The sequence below is a fragment of the Mirounga angustirostris genome, unplaced genomic scaffold (genome assembly GCF_029215605.1).
Source record: "Mirounga angustirostris isolate CCGP_5_RB_7025 unplaced genomic scaffold, mMirAng1.0.hap1 SCAF_16, whole genome shotgun sequence".
Classification (NCBI taxonomy): Eukaryota; Metazoa; Chordata; class Mammalia; order Carnivora; family Phocidae; genus Mirounga; species Mirounga angustirostris.
In genome coordinates this window covers 3,907,115-3,930,659 of record NW_026991724.1, presented here as the reverse complement: position 1 = coordinate 3,930,659, position 23,545 = coordinate 3,907,115, and the positions used below count along the sequence as shown (strand labels likewise).

Genomic DNA, 23,545 nt, shown 5'->3' with positions numbered 1-23,545 from the left:
GATTTGATTTCTAAAGTTTCTTCCTGTTTTAAGAGTGTGGTTCAACTCAGAGGTGGTTTTTTTTTTTTTTTTTAACCCTCTCCCTGATTTCACTGAGGCCCTGGGAGCAGAAAACCTAATATTTCCCATCCCCTTTGCAGGGATGGGAAACATCCCATAGCCAGGGTTAGTTCTGTTTATCCATCAGGAGCTGGTTTCCAGCTTACCACTCATCCCAGGAAGCAGCCCTTTTAAAGCAGACGCTCTATTCAAACATGGGAAAAGATGCTCAGGCTCATTCAGAGTAAAAGGGAGGAATGCAAATTTGAAGTACAAGGAGATGCCATTTTTCACTTAGTAGGTTGGCAAAGCTGAAAGTTTGGTAATACTTGGTATTGGCACACAGACTCAACTGATGCAACTGTAAATTTGTTCATCTCTTTGCAGAGCAAAATAGCAGCATGAACCACAAAAAAATGTAAGTGTGCATGCCCTTTGACCCAGCAATCCCCCTTAGGAATTTATCCTCCAGATAGACTTACCCACGTGCATGCAGCTTTTTGCACTTGCGTACATATGGTAGCATGCTGTAGAAGCAAAAAACTGGCAACATCCCGTAGGCCTCTGAATATATTCATAAAATATGTTGTACACACACAAGGGAATCCCGCGCTGTACAACTGGGGAAAAAAAATGAGGCCGATTTTCATGAATTCAAATGTCTGGTCTTCAAGGTATATATCAGGTCTACTGTGTCAAACTGTGTGTGTTCTTGTGTAAGAAAGCAGAGTGGGGAGATATACATGTTTATATGTACATAGAATATCCCTGGACAGATATACATGAAATGGGTCTGTAACTTGTTAATTTTTTCAACCATGTATTTATTTTTAAATACATATAAATATAATGAATAAGACAGCACACCAATTGGCAGAATACTCAAACAGGTACTTCGCAGAAGAGACTCTCCAAAACATGAAAAAGCGCTCTTTTTCATTAGTCATCAGGGAAATGCAAACTTAAACCACAATGAAATATTTACACACCCACCAGAAATGCAAACTTAAACCACATTGAAATATTTACACACCCACCAGAATAGCTGAAATGAAAAAGCACCAAGCATTGGCAAGCATCGGCAGGAACTAGAACTTCCATACACCGCTGGTGGGAACCGTTAGGAGTGTCTGCTGAAGCCGAGCATACACGAACCTATGTTCACCAAAGGAGTGTTCACAAAGCACGGTCCACAGTTGCTCCAAACTGGAAATGTCCATGACCAACAGAAGGAATACTATACTATACTATACTATATGATCCCATTAAAAGGTCCAAAATGGGGCAAAACTGATATTTGGTATAGGAAGAGAGGGCAGGGCAGTGGTGACCATTGTGGCAATAATACTTCATCTCTTGATCTGGGTGCTTTTTGTATGGGTGCCCACTTGGGGTCAATTCATCCAGCTCTGTACACTCAGGGCTTGTGTGCTCGATTTCAAGTAAACAGTGGGAGAGAAAGAGAAAGAGGGACGCTTCCAAAGGTTGTATAGTGGAAAACCTGAGGTTTCTTCCGGAAGGGTGTTTGGGTTGTTCCTTATTTTTTACCATGGACTTTATGGTGGTGAATGCAATGGCCAGAATAGGGAAGCGAGAAGGCCAACTCTCCACAGCTCATGGTGTTGGACACGGTCCAGGGAGTCTGAAGGACCCAAAGTGGTATGATGTGTCCTAATTCCTCACACAGGGCCGCCTCGCCTCCAGCTGTGGGTAAAGCCTGCTGGGGTACCATGGCCATGCTTGGTGGGGAAGGTGTATGGCTAGTGGACGTGTGTGGAGCGCTCACTGAGTGCCACGCTCTGGCCTTGGCACTCTGTGTTGCCTCCATAGCTCTCTCATGCCCTTCAGGAACTTTACTCAGTGGCATCTTGCTCCCTGGAACCCTATCTAAAGTTTCCCCCTCCCTCCCATCCCAGTAGCATCTCACTCCCCCTCCCTGCTTTGCTCCTTGTCAGCTTTATTTATCATATGTCTTTCACTTAGTTACTCCGTTGTGCATCCCTGGCTATCATGCAAGCCTCGTGAAAGGCGGGCAGTTTTCTTGTTGCTCTTGTCCACTCGTGCTTCCCCAGCTCCTGTCAACCGATAAATATGCATTGAATGAGTGAGTGAACACACTATGGGAGGCCCCTTTCATAGATGAGGAAACAGGCTCAATGAGGTCAAGCACTGTGCTCAAGGTCACACAGCTAGGAGAGGAGAGCCAGGAATGAGACACAGATCTGTCTTCTTTGCTGCTGTCGCACCCATAAACTTACTTTGTCCTCACAGCCCTATGAAGCTGGTGTGATCCCTTTGTACAGCTAAGGAAACTGAGGCTCAGAGTGAAGTGATTGCCCAACAGAAGCAGAAAGCACAGCTGGCTTGCAGACCTCTTTCTGTCTGCCTGTGAAGATCCTGTTCTTTTTTTTTTTTTTTTTTAAGATTTTATTTATTTGCGAGAGAGAGAATGAGAGACAGCATGAGAGGGAGGAGGGTCAGAGGGAGAAGCAGACTCCCCGCCGAGCAGGGAGCCCGATGCGGGACTCGATCCCGGGACTCCAGGATCATGACCTGAGCTGAAGGCAGTTGCTTAACAACTGAGCCACCCAGGCGCCCGAAGATCCTGTTCTTTATACTGTACCAGACTCCTTCTCTAAGGAGCCAGAGGCCAGGCTGTATACGGATGCAGCTCTATACCAGGCCCTGATGGCTTGCTTGCACCTGCTGCCAAAGGCCCCATCACCAAGTCTCCTGGAAGGAAGGCCCTGCCCATGGGTGCTCATCTTCTTGTCTCCTCCTCCCAGATCCTTTTCTTAAACTCATGTTGGTTTTTTCAACGAACATTTAACGATCTACTCTGTGCTTGGTGCTGCAGACACAGGAGTAAGCAAAACCAGCCAGTCCCTGCCTGTTATGGAGCACAGAGACTAAGTGAACAAGTAAATAAGGGCACAATTACAAACAGGGGTGTTCCTATAAGGGAAAAGGACATCATGTGGTGAAAGGGTCTACCTGGGAATCTGGCCTGGCCTCGGGGGTCACATGGCTTCCTTTTGGGTGTGGTAGGTGAAGGACATGTGGGTATTTGATAAGCAAAGGAGTGCAGGGGATGGAGGTATAGGGTTCAGGCAAAAGGGTAGGTGGGAAGGCCTTACAGAAGAAAGCAGCATGGATCGCTGGAAGTTGTGGAGGGTGAGCGGGGAGTGAGGAGACCGGGCTGCAGAGTTTGGGAGGGCCAGGCCATGCACGGCCCCAACAACCAGAAGGGTTCTGGCTTCATCTGAGGAGCAGTAAGAAGCCACTGAAGGATTTGGTCACATTTGTGGTTTCTAAAGGTGACTTTAGCTGCTTTGTGGGGAACAAAACTGGAGAAGGGCAAGGACAGATGCAAGATACATATCGACCGAGCCATTGAATTAGAGCACTCAGCATTTTGCAGTCAGCCTAGCATTATCATTACTGGATGCTAAACCACCGGGTGAAAGTTCATTGGAAAAAGAGGATATTTAAATACTCTAAAAGTACCTTTCCCAAAGATGACTATTATTTTTTTTAAAGATTTTATTTATTTGACAGAGAGAGACACAGCGAGAGAGGGAACACAAGCAGGGGGAGAGGCAGAGGGAGAAGCAGGCTCCCCGCTGAGCAGGGAGCCCGATATGGGGCTCGATCCCAGGACCCTGGGACCATGACCTGAGCCGAAGGCAGACGCTTAACGACTGAGCCACCCAGGCGCCCCCAGATGACTAATAATTGACAAGGGGGGAAAAAAAATACCGTTACAGTAGAGAAATACGTCACCATCTCAACCATCGGTCAACAGCATCAGCAATAGTGAGACAAACGGACGCTTGTGCTTCCTGATCCAATGCCCTGAGGACACATCCGTGCTGCTGCTGGCCACCCTGCGCTACCTGACTATGCGGGCCAGGCAGAAAAACCTACACCAGAGACATCCTACAAAACAACCAGCCTGCGCTTGAAATACGCATCCGTGCCCGGAAGGACACACAAAAGCCAGAAACTATTCCAGCTTAAAGGGGTCTGCTTTTGAAGATGGAGGAAGACTCCCCCCCCACTCCGCCCCCAGGCAAGGGGTGCTGGAGGCCCCCAGAAGCTGGAAAGGCAAGGAGGCCATCCTCCCCCAGGGCCTCCAGAAGGAATGCAGCCCTGCTGATACCTCAATTTTAGAACTTGACCTCCAGAGCTGTAAGATAGTAAGATAGTATTCTTTAAGGCCGCATTTGTGGCAATATGTTACAAAGGGGGAGAGGAACATCGGCATGGTGGGCAACCAGAAGCCGAAGTGATGCTAAGTCACGTCGCCTGGTTGATCTCGTAGAATTGCTTTTTAGAGCCATCCTCTAGTCAAAGTATTTTTGAGCATTGACTTTGCCATCCAATGAATTTACTATTTCTCCCACTCTTTCTTCATGTCCTTTATACAGTCTCAGGAGATACCTCAGCAAATGCTTTGTCCTGGATATCTGTTGCATTCCCCCATCTGCCCAGCATCTATCTTCTTTCTCAGTTCCCTGTGGCCACCCACTCTCCCCATGCTCTTCGCGCAGGGAGCCGGGTGGGGCTGATCCTCACTCCTGTCCAGGTATGGCCAATCCAATTTTCCCAACAAACTGGCCTTAAGAGATTGGCTTAAGGGGATGAGCACACGCCCAGTGTTGGTCCATTGAGATCAAATCCTAGGACTTTTGTTGGAAATACTGAGGGACAGAGTCCTTTTTCCCCCTGGGGTTGCTAAGTTGAAAGGACATATGCCTATTGCTCCTGGAGACCACCTTATAAAAAAGACCCTAGTCCTAGAATGAAGCCAGCTTAGAGGGAGACTGTCAAGTAGGGAAGAGGGACTGAGTTCTTTTTTTTTTTTAAGATTTTATTTATTTATTTGAGACAGAGAATGAGATAGAGACAGAGAGCATGAGAGAGGGGAGGGTCAGAGGGAGAAGCAGACTCCCCGCCGAGCGGGGAGCCCGATGCAGGACTCAATCCCGGGACTCCAGGATCATGACCTGAGCCGAAGGCAGTCGCTTAACCAACTGAGCCACCCAGGCGCCCGAGGGACTGAGTTCTGATGACATCCCTGGCACCCCTGGATCCCACTGAGCCAACCCCTGAATTTAGGGGAGTTACATGAGCCAATCTATTCCTTTTTTTTTTTTTTTTTTGAAAAACCAGTTTGAATTGAGTTCTATCACCTATAGCTGAAAGAATCCCAGGCCCAAATACACTATTTCTATCCTATTTCCTGACTTAGCAGTCTATCCATTTCACAACAGAAATATGGTTAACCTAGCAATGACCTGATCTTTGTCATCAATGCTTCCTCTTCTGAGGAGTCACAAATATTTTCTGTGAGTGATCTGTGCTGAATATTTCCCACGCCCAATGTCCACTTCACTGGCCTGTGGTTTGCAAAACTCTCTTCCCCACCCCTTTTTTTTTAACTGGCCATGTATCTGCCTCTCTCCAACCTTCTGGCAAGGTCAGAACACCTTTTCTGAGGCATGGAGAGGCAGGGTTCATAGGAATTTCTTGAGAAATGATACTTTCCCCAAACGGGATCTGACCCTGAATGAGTTCACATTTTCCAGTTTTCCTGAATAGTTATCACCAGAGTCAGGTCAGGGCTGCTTGAGTCCTTGCCTCACGCCGTGTTCACTCACTGAACTAGGTGAGGAGTTCCTCCAGCCACAGATACAATCCTGTTCCCATAAAGTCCAGTAGATGGGCTCATATTCTGCTGGAGGCACAAACAACATGCCCACCTATTTGTAGTATCCACTTAAGGGAATGAAGGCTACCTTACACTCCTTCCCTTCCTGAGTTCACACCAAACTTGAAATACCCTGAGACCCAGCTTCTCATACATCATGGCCACACCGAGCTGGTCAAGCAAATCTGGAATGGACCAGAAGCAGCTATGACATGAAGGTGCTATAACTCTTGTGGATAAAGCTCCCAGCTTTTTCCTTCATGTTGTTTTCTTAAACTTTGCCAAGCAAGTCTTAAGTTCCGTAGGTCATTTCACAGGGACCAGCAGGTGCACTCGGGGCACAGGAAAGATGCTTGGTCATCAATCCATGTCACCTTTTTTCCTAAAAGTCGCAGAACTCCAGATCCTCCCGTGTAACTCCTAGGACTTCAGAGAACCTGCTGACATTCAGCCCTATTTCAGATAGCACTACATTTATTTAGACAGGGCTTTCTTATTTCATACAAGCAACCACCAGAAGGAGCCCTAGAGCTCTGTAATGCAGCTCTGGAAACCTGTTTGGAAATGTAAGCCCACTCTATGGGATCATACTCTCTATTTTGCTGGTGCTAGGGCCAAGTTTGACATAACCCCCAAATTATTGGGAGTGGGTGTCAGTTTATGTTTCTATACTTCCTTCCTCCAGAACTGAAAAAAAGCTTCCATAGGAGACACTCCTATTTTTTTAACCTTTTCTTTTCTTTTTTTAAATTTTATTTTATTTTATTTTTTTATTTCTTTTTTTAAAGATTTTATTTATTTATTTGAGCGAGAGAGAATGAGAGACAGAGAGCATGAGAGGGAGAAGCAGACTCCCCGCCGAGCAGGGAGCCCGATGCGGGACTCCATCCTGGGACTCCAGGATCATGACCTGAGCCGAAGGCAGTCGCTTAACCAACTGAGCCACCCAGGCGCCCCTCTTTTTTTAAATTTTAGAGGTGTGGAGGAAGCCTGAAAGTTGTTTACTGCATTTGCTGAAAAGATGCAGACTAGCCTAGAACTTTCGGTGCAGGCGAGGTGGGATCTATCAGCTTTTTAAGATTCCCCCTTTCAAAAAATAAATTGCCATTCTATACTATGCTTCCTTACCTGACTTATTTTGAAAGGGTGTTGTTAACGTCAAGACTCCACCCTATCCCTGGAATAGGAGGGCAGGAAATGGCAAATGGCATCTTTGTGTTAAAGGTGGAGACACTCAGGGCCCGGAAGCAACCAGAACCGGCCTTACTCCCCGGCTCCCGGCCAGGGCTGCCCCAGGTCTCCCGACCCAAATCACCAAATACCCCTGTCCTGTGCTCGCAGAACCGCCCATCCCACCCAACTGTTCCCCGGGGAAACCCTAGTTCTGAGCAGATCCAGGAGACCGGGTTCCACGGCTTTCCGTAACAGCGATCCACCGGAGGTGTCCGAGCGTGCTCCCGGGGACGGTGGGACCAGACTTCCCGCGCAGGGACAGTCCGGGTACCGAGAGATCCGCGACGGGGGCGGGAACCCTGACATCCAGGCCACGAGCAGCCGCCCCGCCCCGGCCCGTCACGTGACCCGCGCTCGGTCCACCCCCGTGGGGAGGGGCGGGGCCACTCTCGCGCTTGCGCAGGCGGCGCCGGCGGGGGGGCGGGCACGGCCTCCTGACTGACAGCTCGCGCAGCTGGCGCCTCGGAAGGACCCGGCTCTCAGGCCCGCGCAGTGGCCGCAGCGCCGAGCCGGGAAGCAGCCGTTCGCTCCCAGGTCCGACCCGTCGGCCGGTGCCCGCCGCGGTGAGAGAGGCTCCCGCCGGCGCCCCGGAGGGGGAAAACGCGTCACTTGTCCGGGCGGCGCGGGGCTCTCCGAGGGCCGGCGGGTGAGGGGCCGTGGGTGGAGGGAGGGGGCCGTGGGATGACGCGGGGTCGGGTTGGGGGTCGGGGCCTCGGGGGCTTTTGCAGGGTCCGCGCGAGCTGGGGGTGCGGAGGTGGAAGGGAAGCCGAGAGCCCGCGGTGTGGGGGGCAGTGCAATACCTGGGGGGGCGATGGACGAGGGGTCCCCACCCCCTGGTGGCAGATGGTGTCGCCAGGTGGCTTTGGGGTGGAGTCGACTCCTCGGTCTTGGGGGAGGAAGAACCCCCAGACTCCTGGAAGGGCATGCTGGGGAGGGGGTGCCTGGAACCAGGATGGGAAAGACATTTGCCAAGTCGTGCTGTGTGTTCAGGTGCAAGTTTGCTGCCTCTCTGCTCGGAGTGGCAGACGGGTGGGGTATGGGGTGAGGGAGAAAGGGCTCTGGACTGGGGGCCGCCCGTCAACTCCACCCGTGCCTTCCCAGGGGCCCCCCATCCTCCGGACGGGTCAGTAAGCAAAGAGGTTTGCAGAGGGCACAGCTTCACGGGCGCCCTGTTAGCAGCTGGTTTAGAACAGCTGGCTCAGGGCAGACGGAACCAGTGGCCCCGGGGGAATCGGATAGGACAGGAGGCGGTCTTCCTGGAGCTGGGTGCCTTTTCCCGCCGGTACCGGGTTTGTGCTTCCCTAGGTTGCACCTTGGTTGGATCTCAGAGAACGACTTTGCAGTGGGCACTAGCCATGGCCAGCTCGTCTAACTCTGTGGTTAAGTGTGGGGCAAGGGTGCCGACCTGCAGACTGAGCAGGAACTTGCCTCTGAGCTGGCCCAGGTGAGGCGCCCTGATGTGGAGGTTGTCCCTGCGGTGAGTCAGTGGTGGAGGCACACAGACAGCTGTCAGGACCAGGCTGCCGCCCAGGCCATTGTCACCTAATGCTACTGTTTCAGAGTCATTTCATGAGAGGGACCCCCTCTGGGAACCTAAACCAGGGCAGCCAAGATATCGAACAGGGAATTGAGCAAAGAAAAAAAGAATGATTTTGACTGGTTACGCAGGAGCGCTCCTCCTTGGTCTTTTACATCTTCCCATTTGGAAGTTTATGTTTTCTCTTTGTTCAGAGTCTCTCCCTTCCACTGTCACTTTTTTAATGTTGTTCAGAAATAGGATTGCTCGGGGCGCCTGGGATGACAGTTGGTTAGGCGACTGCCTTCGGCTCAGGTCATGATCCTGGAGTCCTGGGATCAAGTCTCACATCGGGCTCCCTGCTCGGCGGGGAGTCTGCTTCTCCCTCTGACCCTCCCCCCTCTCATGTACTCTGTCTCTCTCTCATTCTCGCTCTTTCACATAAATAAATAAATAAATCTTTAAAAAAAAAAAGAAATAGGATTGCTCACGCATCTGAAGCACAGGGCGAAAGGCTTTTGAGATCAGCTCACAATGAAAAAATTGACTCATGAGATTTTCTTTTTCCCTAAAAGAAATGAAGATGACTGAGGACACACAGATAGGCGCTCTTAGTGATTACAGATTATCTCTAGCCTCTTGTATGGTTCTGGGATACATTCCCTTTTTTTTTTTTTTTTGTAGTGTGTGTCTTTTGTATGGCAGTGTCAGTTAACGTGAAGGTGGTTTGTGTTATTTGAGAATGTGACGACTAAAGGCAGTGAAAAGCTACTACTGGGTGACATTAGTAAGCCAGAAACCTTTAATTTGCTACAGAATTCCAGAGAGTAGAGAATAGTGATTCTCTTTGGATGACAGTTAATTTTGGTTCTTCAGGGGTAAATTGCCTTATGGTACCCCAAGAGAGGACATCTTTTAGGACAATCCCAAGAAAGGTTTAGAATGGAATGAGTCATGCTATACGCTTCTCTCTCGCTCGCTTGCTAGCCCACTCGCTGCCTCGTCCCTCAAAAAAAGAAAATAATCAGGTTAAAAGAAACATCAAAACAACCTGGGAAGATTAAAAAAAAGATCATGAAAATTCAACCGGCAGCAGGAAAAATACACAAAGGGAGGAGTAAAATCCTGTTGCTCATAATAACCCCTCACTTTTACGTGACAGAGTAATTTACAAAGGGCTTGTGCACAAAATCTCAATTTAGCTTCACCATAAACTTGGAGTGATAGGTGGTGTTAACACTCCCATGTCACAGATGAGAGAACTGAGGCTAAGCGAGTGCCCGGAGTCACTTAGGTCCTAGGGAGCGAAGCAAAAGGATAAACCTAGCCATCTGGTGTCAGCCGGATGCAATAGTCTGTCATCAGCCTATGGAATGGGATATGGGAAGGATAGGACAGATTACAGCGCATCCGAGGACGCCAGCATCCGCGGGCAAAGCATCCTTCTCTCCCACCACTTGCCTCTTCACTAAGTCCGCTCAGCTCCCTGGTGCAGCTCCAACTTCACCACTTCCTCCACCCAAGCCTGAGAGAGTCTACGTCTACTCAGATTTGTTTATCCGTCTTGGAGAAATCTAGTAGGAAGTATGCTTGCAAGGAGCCTCTTGCTCAATTGCTTGGTGTTTCCAAATAGTCTAGGTGTCTTCAGCTGTGATGCAAGAGAACAAAGCAATTCTAGGGAAACTTGCCCTTAGAGTTTTCCTTGTCCTCCTCCCGGAAGAAAAGTGTAGTGGTTGTGAAACGTGGGGAGCTGCCCCAGTAGTTTTGTTTATTGGATGCAGCATTCTATAACCTGGCATTGTCCGGGTTATGGTGACACCTTTTTTTTTTTTTTTTTTTTTTAACCAGGTCACAGCTGTTCTCATTAGAGAAGAACACGCTTTAATCCCACTTTCTAGATCTGGACATCTAGATCTTGAAAAGGACTTCGGGGGAGGTTATCTGAGATATGTTTCAGTGGGCAGTGGTACAAAACAGAATTAAAATCCAAGACAATTTTAGGGCACAGCAATAGATGTATAGATCTGAATGAGAAAGATGACAGTTCCAATATACAACTCCATGCTTAGAGTATTGTGTTCTTTTCTGGACATCACATTTAAAAAGGACATAGGAAAAAAAATCAAGAATATTCATTGGAAATTGCTACAGGGATGAGTGAATTATAGCTGGTAAGCCTGAGAATCTGGGGAGCCATGGTCACAGAAGGTTCAGGGCTGTCATTAATAAACTTGTTCTATAATGGCCCAAGAACCAAAGGACGCAAGTTATAGTTAGGAAGATTTTGATTTAGTTTTGTTTTTGTTTTTTTTTAAAGATTTTTACTTATTCATTTGCAAGACAAAGAGCAAGAGAGAGAGCACAAGCAGGGGAAGGGGCGAAAGGAGAGGGAGAGGCAGACTCCTTGCTGAGCAGGGAGCCTGATGCAGGGCTCAATCCCAGGACCCTAGGATTATGACCCAAGCCAAAGGCAGATGCTTAATCAACTGAGCCACCCAGGCACCCCAGGGAGATTTTAGTTTTAAGAACGTTATCATGCCAGTAATCTTTTAAAAACTATGGGTTGACTCATACCTCTCCCCAGGGGCTTCCCAATACTCTGGGGATTGAAATCAGACTTCTCACTGTGTTCTACTTGGGATGCTAGATGAGTGCTAGCTGCCCTTTCTTGTTTCTGCAGCTTCATGAGTTACCACTCTCTTATAAAAAGCCCACCTTCTTCTTGTGCCTTGAGTACATCCAGTTCACTCTGCCTCAGGGCCTTTGCATTGGCTTTTCATTTTGCCAGATTTTCCGTTGGCTGGCTCCCTGTCATTCAAGTGAGTGCTCTAAGGTCACATCCTTAGAACTTTCCTGACAACTAAAATAGCTTCTTCCTGGTCCCCAACCCATCCACTTTATTATATTATAGTGTTTTATTTCCTTCATAACAATATCAGAAATGATCTTCTTTGAGGAAGCTTTTATTGTCTGCTGCCCATTTACCACTGTATCAGCAGTACCCCCAAAGAGTGCCTGGCATATAGTTTCTCAATAAATATTTGTTGAATGAATGATTTTAATGACAGTCAGACCTTTTCAGAGATGGGAGGGATAGCTGCCTTCGTAGCTACCCAGTTAGTTTTCTTGTACTGGGGACAGTCAGACATCGGCTGACTAGCCGGCCATTGAGCAAGACAATTCAAGCTCTAGATAGATAGGAAAGCAGATAACGTACTGTACTTCTTTCCCGGGGCTGCTGTAACAAAGTACCACAACCAGGGTGGCTTAAACAACATCTGTTTATTCTCCCACTGTTTTAGAGACCAGGAGTCCAAAGTCAAGGTGCCGGCAGGGTTGATTCCTTCTTGGAGGTTCAGAGGGAGAACTGGTTCATGCCTCTCTCCCAGCCTCTGGTGGTCTCCAGCAACCCTCGTATTCCTTGGCTTGAAGCCTGCATCACTCCAGTCTCTGCCTCTATGGTCACATGGCCTCCCTCTCCCTTTGCGTGTGTGTGTGGGGGGGGGTCTGTTTCTTTTCTTATGTAAGGACGCCATCAAGTTGGTCATATTCCATTATGACTTTATTGTAACGTAACTAATTACATCTACAAAGGCCCTGTTTCCAAATAGGGTCACGTTCACAGATTCTGGGGGTTAGGACTTCAACATATCTTTTTAGGGGACACAGTTCAATGCATAACACCTTCTAACTTCAAGATCCAGTGACATTTTAAGATTTTTAATTTATTTGACAGAGAGAGCAAGAGAGCACAAGTAGGGGGAGCAGCAGAGGGAGAGGGAGAAGCAGGCTTCCTACTGAGCAGGGAGCCCGATGTGGGGCTCGATCCCACACCCTGTGATCATGACCTGAGCCGAAGGCAGTCGCTTAACTGACTGAGCCACCCAGGCACCCGGATCCAGTGACATTTTAAAGGGAAAGACTGGAAGGAGGTGCTGCATTCTCTTTAGGGATAATGACGTGGATTTGGGTATTTTTACATGAAGCATTGTGCTCTTTACAACTTGCAAGCTAAGTGGTGATCTGCATGTGCCAAAGTGAGGAGGCCAGGGGTCTGAGCAATTGAGTGACTTGCCCAAGGTCAAGAGGACAAGATGAGTCTCTTGTGTCAGATTGCAAGGCCCGTGGCCTCCCCCGCCTGCTACCGGAGGGGTCTTACTAGTGGCGCAAGGCCAGGGTAGGATGTGGGATTTGTCCGAGTGCTCTGCCGGAGCCCTTGAGGGATTATTTCCTTCCTCGGCGGTTTGCTTTACCCTGTCCTTGTAGGGGAGGCATGGCCCCTTGACGTCCCACGGTGAGGTAAATGGTGCATGTGAGCCTCACCCTGCCAACACCAAGCCTCGCGTGGCCAGCTCTGATGGGCCCTATAGGATTAGGAGAAGTTGTGTTTCCCCCTGTTGGGCTTTCCCAGGGATTCACAGGGGCTTTTCCATAAGGCTTTAAGAGTTCTGGGTTTTAGTGTCTTGGGCTATGACCCCGAAAAAATATTGCTGGTGTTCCAAGAATGAGCCATCCAGGAATTCACGGGGAAACTTTGCATTTTGGGGCCTGGGGTTGGGGGAGTGCACGAGAGCAGGGCAGGCTGCCAGCGAAACATCCGAAATGACTCACACCTTTGCTTTTGAGGCCTTTTCATTTCTGGCTCTGTCTCGCCTTATTAAGGGAGAGAGATAATCCCTCCTTTATTTAATGTAATGAATTTTTGGACAAGGTAATACATGCAGATGGTACAGAATTCGGATGGTAAGAAAAAGATGTCCAGTGAAGAGCAGTTCCTGCCTCTGCCTTCCCTGCCCCCTCCAGCTTCCCAGTCCCCTCCCCAGGGGCACCCATCACCCCCAGTTTCCTCCATCTCCTTCTAGATCTGCTGTCCCCTTTAATGTCCCCGAGTGCCACCTCCTCTCACAGACCTCGAAGCCTCTGCTTACATCCCTGCCTTCCATTCTTCCTTCTGCTGCCTTTTCAGAACCCCTTCCGTGGGGACCTGATGGGCTGATGCATTCCCACGTGTTAGGAGTTGATGACGAGCTCCTCTGCCACGAGTTTTATATTTGGAGGGAAAGTGCTCAGAAGGAATGAGTATGTGATGTAAAATGTGTGGTTCTGAGGCCAGAGGGTGGGTAGAATGCTTGTATTCCTGGGGTGGTTCTCAGAGTCCAGTTCCTTTACCATCAGGGTTAGCCCTGAAGGGAGGCCAGTGCAGAGCATTCTGGGGGAGAAAGGTGGGAGGGACACTTGTGCTCCCGAGGGGGTGTGTTGCTGTGACAGGTCATGCTGATTGGCTTTGCTCTGGCGTACCCAGCAGTGTGCTCAGCGCTCTCTGGAGTCATCATGCTAACCCCCGCAAGAACACTCCCGGGTAGCTGCCGGTGCCGTCCCCAGTTCACAGATGAGAAATCTGAGGCGCGGAGAGGAACCTGCCCGCTGTCTACGGTTCTCATCTGTGTGTGGTGTAATGATCCCGTGTAGAACAGTGTCTTCCTAGCTCTCGAGAGGAAGAGTGACTCACATGTGGCCTGTGTGTGAGGTTGGTGCTGTTCAATAGAGCAAGGACGTTACATAAGAAGGACCTGCTTTCATCCTCAGGGGTTTTCTGGGCTCATTCCAGAAACGTTCTCTTGCCTCTCACGGTCCAAGACGAATGACCAAGATTCGTTCCACAATAGGAATAGTCTCCAGCAAATGCTGAGGGAAATGGCAGATTTGGAGGGGGGGAGAAAAGGGAGAAAGGGGGATTTTTTTTTTTTTCAGTTAATTACTGGATCCACTTAGGAAAACACCATATTCCTCAGTGACGTCCTTTCATAAACCAGGTGTGTGTCCTGAGGCATTTTCCTGGCCTTTGCATCACAGCCAGGCATGACTCAGAGCAAATGACTCACCAGTGGCAAAAGTGACCAGTGAGCTAGGGGAAAAACGAGGATCTAGCAACAGTAGAGCAAACAGTAAATGGAAAATACCAGAGCAGATGAGCTTAGAGGACTGTTGTTTGCCAGCACTTCTGAGTTAGGGGACTTAGGGGTGAACCCAGGAGGCTGAGATGCAAAAATAGGGCCCAATTAAAAGGGGTGAAAGCCTCATGAGAGAAGAAAACCAAATTTTGAGTTAATAGTAAAGTAGCAAGAATGACTTCATTCTTGCATTCATACTTAAGTGCATTAAATGAGACCAAAACAATGATAAACCTAAAACCCCCCAGTTTTAAAAACTTCATTAGTGCGGTGGTACAAGGAAATAGGAAACCAGTTAACAGAGGAAAGCTAGTCTAACACCCTCCCTACTCTGCGAGGAGGCAGGTTAGCTGAACTTCATTAAGCAGCAGGATGGCTCTGAGAATCCTGATGCTCGATTTGGATAATAAAAAAAAATACTTCAGGGGCGCCAGGGTGGCTCAGTTGGTTAAGCATCTGACTCTTAGCTTTGGCTTAGGTCTTGATCTCAGGGTTGTGGGATCAATCCCTGCATTGGACTCTGCACTCAGCAGGGAGTCTGCTTAAGATTCTCTCCCTCTCCCTCCCTCCACCTTGCACTCTTTCTCTTTCTTAAAAAAAACAAACTTCATTTACCTGCTCTTGTGGTGGAAAGAGGTATTATATATAATCAAAATTTTAATGTAAGTTGAATTAACCAGACCTATCTATCCTATGGGAAAGAAGTAGCATCTCTGATGTCATCTCCTATCCTCTTCTTTTTGTTTTTAAAGATTTATTTATTTATTTGAGAGAGAGAGAGAGAGTGTGAGTGTGTGTGAGAGAGAGCGCGCGCTCTCTCACACACACACACACTCTCTCTCTCTCTCTCTCTCAAATTGGGGGGAGGGGCAGAGGGAGAAGGGGAGAAGCAGACTCCCTGCTGAGCATAGAGCCATACGCGGGGCTTGGCCCCACAACCCGTGAGATCACGACCTGAGTGGAAACCAAGAATCGGCTGCTCAACCCGACTGAGCCACCCAGGCGCCCTTCCCATCCTCTTCTAAGTAACCCCGCCAGCTGACCCAGAGTGGCCAAAAGCTTGAGGGGTCCCACGAGGTTGATGCCTCCCTCCTGGTGGTCCTGCTTCTGTTCTTGCTTGAATGCCAGTCCTTTCTCCACACAACCACCAGAGTGTAGCATCTTGGTAAAGCATAAATGAGGTCATGATGTTCCCCTGAGGCAAACCCTCCAGTGCTCTCCCATGGCTCCTGGGATGAAGCCCCAACCCCTTAGCTTGGCCTCTGAGCCCCTACCTCGCGCCTGGCCCGCAGCCCTGCCATCCTCAGCTCCTTCCCTCCCTCCCTGTGTCTACCCCACGGACCCATACACCCTCACTGTTGCTTTAATGGGCCAGGTTCATTCCCACTGCAGAGCCGTGAATTTGCCATTTCCTCGGGCTGGGATGCTGGTCCTCCAGATGTTAGAGTGACCCTCCCTGGCTTCTCAGGCTGAAGGGGCTCCCCACCTCCATCTGGTTTCTCTGGCCCAGCACTGCCCAATGGAAGTATGGGGTGAGCCGCATGCATTGTATTAAGTTTCTGGTAGCCACACTAAACAAGTAAAGAGAACAGGCAAAATTAATTTTTATCATGGATTTTATTTAATCCAGTATATCCAAAATCTCATTTCCACATCTAATCAATATAAAAATTATTAACGAGACATTTTACATTCTCGTTTTGTGCTAAGTCTGAAATCTGGTGCGGTCGGCACAGCTCAACTTAAATGGGCCACATTTCATGGGCTTCATACTCCTTTGTGGCCAGTGGCTACTCTATAGGACAGCATAGCTCTAACCCATTGAGCTTTATGTTATTCACAGCACTTAGACGGACTGTAATGGTCTCTTTGTTCTCCGACCAGAACATAAGCTCCCTGAGGGCTAGGCTTTTGTTTGTCTTACTCTTCTGAAACAATGCCTGTACGCTGTGAACACACAATATTTGTTGAATGACGGTATGAACCTATGGCAGAATGAATGAGACACACCACATCCGCCTAACCTCCAGGGGCAACTAAGTAGCCAGTGCCATTTGGAGCCTGTTGTAATCAGGGGAATTCAATGCACAGGGTTTCCCATGACCAATAATATTAACTGTTTCATATACAGACTTAGATACTGTTTAAGGTCTCCTGTGATCACTTTTATTGGGTTTGTTTTGGGGGGGTACGATGATAACCAAAGAGAGAAGGGTTTTCACTAGGAACCAGTTAACAGGATTGAGATTCTTTGGTGTTGTTTGCTGCTCGGAGTTAAAACGGATCAGAGATTTCAACTGGGGGAAGCATCCAGAGACATTTTTGATTGTCACAACTTGGGGGTGTTTCTCACATCGGTGCGGAGAGACCAGAGATAATCGCCACACATCTTGCTGTGCCCACAGAGGACAGCCCTCACTGCAAAGACTGACCCAGCCCGAAAGTGCTGGGTAGGTTGGCCCTGCTGTAGATTAGCGTGATGCCAACATTTGTGGCGTTTCTGAGTCGCCTCTGATAATGTCAGGAAGGTTATTAGTCTCTGGAAACTTGACAGATTCTCTGCAGACCCCATCTTTTCATGCCCTTCTCTCTCTCAGGCTAAACCTGCCTCTGTTTATCAGCTCTTTTCCTAAAAGGGTAGACTGGGAACAAAACGGCCTTCAGCTAAAGCATTTGAGAGGAAAGAAAATTAGCTTCCCTTTTAAACTGGGAGTTAGAATTCTGCAGGGAAGACATCTGGAAGAGCCTGTGTCCTCAGAACCGCGGATCAATACACTTGAAGTGCCCCCTGACAGCTGTTTAGTTACCTTCTGACCAGGGCAGCACCTGAACCTGATTTCTTTTCAGTTACGTGCAAGGAAACATCTGCCAAATACGCTTGTAAAAAATCCTTATTTACACTCCAAAGCAGGATTGGAGCACAGAATTATGTGCATTTTATTTTATTTTTTTTAAAAGATTTTATTCATTTATTTGAGAGAGAGAATGAGAGAGAGCACATGAGAGGGGGGAGGGTCAGAGGGAGAAGCAGACTCCTTGCCAAGCAGGGAGCCCGATGCGGGACTCGATCCCGGGACTCCAGGATCATGACCTGAGCCGAAGGCAGTTGCTTAACCAACTGAGCCACCCAGGCGCCCGAATTATGTGCATTTTAATTCTTGTTATACATTAAGGCCCCCTAAGATAAGAGAATTTGGCTCCCATATTATTGGGGGTAGAAAAACAATTGTACGTTTCGATTTTCAGGTTTTGGGGAATACAGTTGACTCTGGAACAGCAGGTTCAACGGGTTTGAGCTGCACGGCTTGCTTATATGCAGATAATACAGTACCGTGTCGTAAGTGTATTTCCTCTTACAATTTTCTAAATACTGCTTTCTTTAGCTTGCTTTATTGTAAGACTAGAATATGTAATACACGTAACATAAAACACATGTTAGTAGACTGTTTACATCATTGGTAAGGCTTCTGGTCGCCAGTGGGTTATCAGGAGTTAGGTTTTTGGGGAGTCAGAAATTATATGCAGATTTTCAACTGTGTGTGGGGGGGTCACCCCCCAACCGTGGTTCAAGAGTCAGCTGTACTTGCAAATACAAACTGAACTTGTACCAGACTTGGTGATCAATATTTGTCGTCCCTCGCGACTCTCCAGCGAGGTCTGAATGCGACTGTGTTATCGGTGTCCAGGGAATCTACTGCCTTCCGCTTCATGCTGTTCTCTCTGGAGTATCTTCCCTAGTCTGAGCGGCCGGCTTCTACTAGATTCAACCCCAGGAATGCAGTCTTTAAAGTCTCCCTGGGCAGAATGGAGCGCTCCTCCTTCTGGGCTCCCGCTGACATCTGCGTCCTGGAATTACGGCCCTCGTGATGTCCCTGTGATCATTTCCTTATATCTGTCCCTCCCTCGATCGTGTTGGGGAAAGGAAGGCCCCGTACCCTGTTGTTCCTTGTACCCCCAGGACTTACTGCAGTCCCCACGACATGGTAGGGGCTTAATACATGTTTGTCCAACGAATGACCTGAGTTTTACAAAATAACACCATTCACCTGTCCACGTCGGTACTGCCACCATCAGTGAAGAAAAGGGAAGCAGCAGCCACATTCTTTGGCCTAAGGCGGTGACATTCCAGGACGTGGCCCTGAACCGGGAGATGACACACCAGTCCAGGGACGAGAGTGACCATTTTCCCTGGTTCTCCTTTACCCATTTGGTGATGCTGTGGGCAGAAAGCATGGGCTCTGGATGCAGCTGTGTGGGCTCTAGATGAACCGCTTTGCTGCCTTGACATCACTCCGTCACAGCTACTTCCGTGAGTCTGTGCCTTTCCCCCGTGCCTCCCTTGTCTGTCTGCCAACCCCCACCATCCTCCGGAAATCTCAAGTCTCATCCAACTCTAACATCATGGGATTTTATTTGAGTTAAACAGCGTCTAGAATTATTTAGGGATAACTGTTTTGTTCCCACTCCTTTGCAGGCATCTCCTCTATTAGTGTTACTTTTCGATTGTTCAGGGTTTTCTTTTTTTTTCCTTTAGACACTGAGTAACGTCTGTGAAAACCTAGCATTTGTGGGTGACCATTGCTGAGCTTTCCTTGTTGGCTGATCTCTACTGTAATAGGAATTAGGAAACCTCTTTAAATGCTGTGGAATAAATGTCTAAATCAGACATTGCCTGCATCACCCCCAAACAGGGAGACCCCTGGATTGCGTCTTCTTCCGTAGTGATGGGCAAGAGAGGGTGAGTCCACAGCATCTGTTTGGAGGGTCCTTATCCACACCCCAGGTTAGCACAGTTACCAGTTTGCATTACAGTAAGGCTGTGGCATCTGGCTCTGATTGGGTTTACCCAGACTCTTTCATTTTGGCTCTCTGGCTTTAGACAGCTGTTTAACTTTTCTTTTTTTTTTTTTTTAAAGATTTTATTTATTTATTTGAGAGAGAGCATGAGAGGGAAGAGGGTCAGAGGGAGAAGCAGACTCCCCGCTGAGCAGGAAGCCTGATGCGGGACTCGATCCAGGGACTCCAGGATCATGACCTGAGCCGAAGGTAGTAGCTTAACCAACTGAGCCACCCAGGCGCCCACAGCTGTTTAACTTTTCTAAGCCTTCAAGCTTTTTTTCAGTCGTAAAAGGGGGATTCTATTCTAATAGACTTAGCCCACATGAACATTAGTGGTAATTATCATTTCCCTATTAACAAGTACTAAATAGTAGTAATAGTTAGCATTATGGAAGAACAGCCCAAACCAGCTTGGCTTTCTCGCACCATCGCATTCACCAAAGCAGCAGACGAGGAAGCAGGGGCTCTGACCTTCTAGGCAGCACGTACCACTGGGAACACCAAGGCATTCAGGTGTGGCAGGACAGCCCACACGTGCACGGAAGAGGAAGAAGCAGTGACTGTTTCGAGATGTCTGAAAATGCCATCCTTTTATTCAAATACGAACTTGTAAGGGGAGAAAAATTTTAGAAAAATGTGATTGTCTATAGCTTCTAGAATGGGTAGTATAAAAATCTTTTAAATGTTTGATAGAAAGACCTGTCATGTCACATCTAAGACCACTCAGCAGAATCGTGATGCCCTGTCATTAGGTCCGGCAGGGAGTCTCCGTGGGTGCATGCCTGTGTATGTATGTGTGTGTCCTCTCTGTTGTCCTTCTGCCTCTGTCTCTCTGCCCTTCTGATCGTTGGAACAACCTAGCAGGGATGGTCTGGCCAGAGGCACTCGGTGAAATAACCCTTTCCTCCCTGTCATGTTTTGGGGGATTCTGAGTCCAAAAAAAAAAGGCATACTTGATCTCTCAGGTGAAAACTGAGTGTCTGGAATGGGATCTGAGGAAGATATTCATATGTGCTCAGTAAAGGAACAGCAGTTGGGCAATGGGGCAAATCACTCCAGGAAAGAAAACAAGCAAAGCAGGCCACGGGGGTGGCGTCCTGTCTCCTTTGCAGTCCTGGCAGAGGAACCAGCACAGTCCTCCCTTGGTTCTCCTGAGCCTCGGTGTATGACTGTCCCTGGCGCAGGCCCCAGGGTGGAGAGACAGGCTGACGACTGGCAGAGGTTTGGGTCAGGCTGTGGACAAGCAGGGAGAATATGACCCCCGCCCCTACGGCCGCATTGCCTCCAAAGACCAGGGTGCTGCCCTGCATGACTCCCAGGCCATTCTCTGTTCTCTTTGCTTGGGTTGTTCTGCCGTGAGCCGATCGTGGTGACATCTAATTGTCTGAAATGTCTTATGTGGACCGTTGTGCCCTTAGGAAGACATGCACGCGAGTTTTTCATCTCTGTCTCCTTAAAACCACAATGGCTCAGAAGGAAGGAAGCCCTGGTTACAGAAGGCCTGTCTTTTTCCCTCAAGGTCACTCGGTGAGTTCTCTGTGGCTCAGGGCCTTTGTCCAGTCCATGCTGAAGAGGCTGGATCCTCGTGTGGGTTTGCAGGAAGGAGGCGACCCCGGGCCGGAGCGCACGCCAGGGTTGCAGGCCCCCAGGAAGGGGAGATGGTGGTCTCCTGCTTCACCCAGGGCAGGTCCCAAGCTTTCCAGGCCATGACTGAGAAACCAGGCCCCTCCCCTGTGACCCTGACTGGGGAGCTTTGACTTCTGCATTTACTTTATTGTGATGCAGAAGAGTGAGACCCCAACTTTACCAGGAGCTTTGGAGACAGTCTCTCCCTCCATGATTACTAGGTCAGCAGGAAAGGAATCCTCCAATCCTAGTCATGGAAATGGTCTGTAACAGTCAGAGATGCCCTTCTGGACACGTCTGTGGAATGACAGAGTGGAAGGAGAGGAGGACAGGACCGCCAGCCAGCTGGTCTCAGCTGCTCAGGGCTGTCGGTGAGCACCATTCTTTGGGGAGAGAGAGTCCTTATATGTGATGCTTAAGCAGATGCCCCATGCCCTTGTCTTAACAATGTAACAGAGGGAGTTTGGAAATTGGGTTCCACTTCAAGGATTCAATGATCCTAAGTCATTGTCACCTCAGATGAGGTGACCAGGTTCTGCCCTGTGTGGGGGGTGGGAGGGTGCTGTGCTCCAGCCTGTTCAGGCTGCATGGACAATTGTCACCTCCGACCAGCAATCAGCTCAAGGCTCTATCAGCTCAAGCCCTTTTGCGTGCCCAGCCTTGATCCTGACATCTAGCTTGGGCTTTCTGTACCCCTCTCGGGTGCAGGGCTGTGCTCCTAACGGGTGAGGCCCATCCTTTAGGGGCATCCACTTAGGGAGGAGTCCAGAAGGAAACGTTGGCAGGTGCTGGGTAGCCCTCAGGAGGTGAGCCAGGCCATTGCACCTGACAGTGCTGTGTTCTAGCTTCTCAGATGCAGGGAGTTGCCCTTGACTTCACTTTGGTCTTTGGCTATTTGTGCTTCATGTAGGGAATCTGGCAGGAGTCATGCCTGTGGGTTTCCCTCATTAAATCTTTCTCGCCATGTGTCTTTTCCCTCCCTACAGTCACGCCTGCTCTGTGTGGCTGTTCTACCTGTTTAGTTTGAAAACAAAACTAACTTAATCTGGGCTACTTTTTCCATGCATGACTCTCTCTTCCGTGTACACAAAAGATGAAAAGAATCACAGAAAAATTGGGGACTCTGGTATTGTAGAACTACCCACTTCTGTGCTTCCACCCTGCCTAGCAAGAATGGGGACCATTTACCCACTGGAGGCCCTTCTCCCCTGCCTTCATCATTTCCGGCCCATCTCTGTCTGCTGGACCCTCGATTGTTCTTTGCTTCCCTCATGCGGCAAAGAAAGAATTCCTTTTCCAAGAGAGTGCATAAACAGCAGAGAAGGCACAGCCTTTCTGTGGCCGGCGCCATCCTTTGAGGTCAGCTGGTGGTGGAGAGGCGATGGCTGACTCGGTTGCCCCACATTCTCCAGGGACCCACATTCAGAACCTGCTTGTCAGGAAAGGTGTGTAGCTCCAAACAGACACCTGGGAGAAATGTGGACAGAGAAGCCAAGAAATCTAGGACGCGTGGATGGATGATGGGCTGACGTCAGCCAAGCAGCTGAAGAATTGGGTCTCTAGAGCCCAACTTCTTATTTAAAAAAGGGAACTATCATTGACTTAGCCCCTGCTATGTTCTGGGAACTCGGCTGGCTGTTTCCACCTCTTTTCTTTCTTTTCTTTTTAATTAACCTATGGTAAAATTGACCTTTCCTTGGAGTAAATTTCTATGAGTTTTAAAATGTATAGATTCATTTAAAAAATAAAATAAAACATAGAGATTCGTGCAAGCACTGCTGCATTCCATTAGGAAACAAAACATTTTCTCCATCACCCCCCAAATCTCCTTGGGTTCTCCCTTGTGTTCACACCCACCCCCATCCCTAACTCCTGGCGACCACTGATACTCCTCTTCTGGGGCATGTCTTATAAATGGAATCATACCATAGGCACACTTTGGAGAATGGCATCTTTCACACACCATAATGTGTCTGAGGGTCACCCGAGGTGTTTCATGTAGTAGGGTTTTATTGCTGGGAGGTAGACAGACCATTGTATAGGTACCCCACAGTGTTTATTCATCCACCTGTTGAAGGACATTGGGTTGTTGTCCTTTTTTGATGATTAGGAATAGAGTTGCTAGAAACATTTGTGTACAGATTTTTGTGTGAACCTAAGTTGTTGTTTCTCTTGAATATGTGTGTCGGAGGGGCATTGCTGGGTTGTGTGACAAGTGTATGTTTAACTTTGTAAGAGGTGACCCAAATCTCCCATGCAGAATTCCAAATAATGTCTGTAGGAGCTCTACCCTGAAGGAGGTAGAGCATAACTACCCACTCCTTAAGTAGGGGCCGCCCATAGTGACATCCTTCCAAAGAGCATAGGATGGAAGAGGAGATTAACAAAAGAGTACCCTGCTGTGGGGAAGCCTGATAACTATGCCCTCAGCTGGTGCTCAAGGTCAGCAGTGAGAAGTGCGGTCGATGGAATATGCCTCTGATATGACGTGGTGACAGTGGCACTTTGCTTCTGGTCTTCCTCCCCAAAATCCATACCCCCAGTCTAGCCAGGAGAAAAATGTCAGACAAATCCCACTTGAGGAACATTCTACGAAATACCCAACACATACTCCTCAGAATGGTTAAG

The 23,545-nt window shown here is 48.6% G+C and overlaps 1 protein-coding gene across 13 annotated transcripts in view; it reads left to right on the top strand.

Moving 5' to 3' along the window:
• KIAA0513 (KIAA0513 ortholog) overlaps positions 1-23,545 on the top strand; it is a 72,699-nt gene that overhangs the window by 2,526 nt on the left and 46,628 nt on the right. For 4 of the 13 annotated variants that reach the window (XM_054511228.2, XM_054511229.2, XM_054511225.2 and 1 more), the window contains exon 1: positions 7,390-7,548. The gene's annotated coding sequence lies outside the window, so the exon portion shown is untranslated. Of the gene's footprint in view, positions 1-426; positions 458-7,389; positions 7,632-17,698; positions 17,790-18,986; positions 19,191-19,368; positions 19,499-20,709; positions 20,819-23,545 lie in introns of those variants that run through there. The other 9 variants (XM_045890630.3, XM_045890626.3, XM_045890631.3 and 6 more) reach the window with 7 other exon arrangements.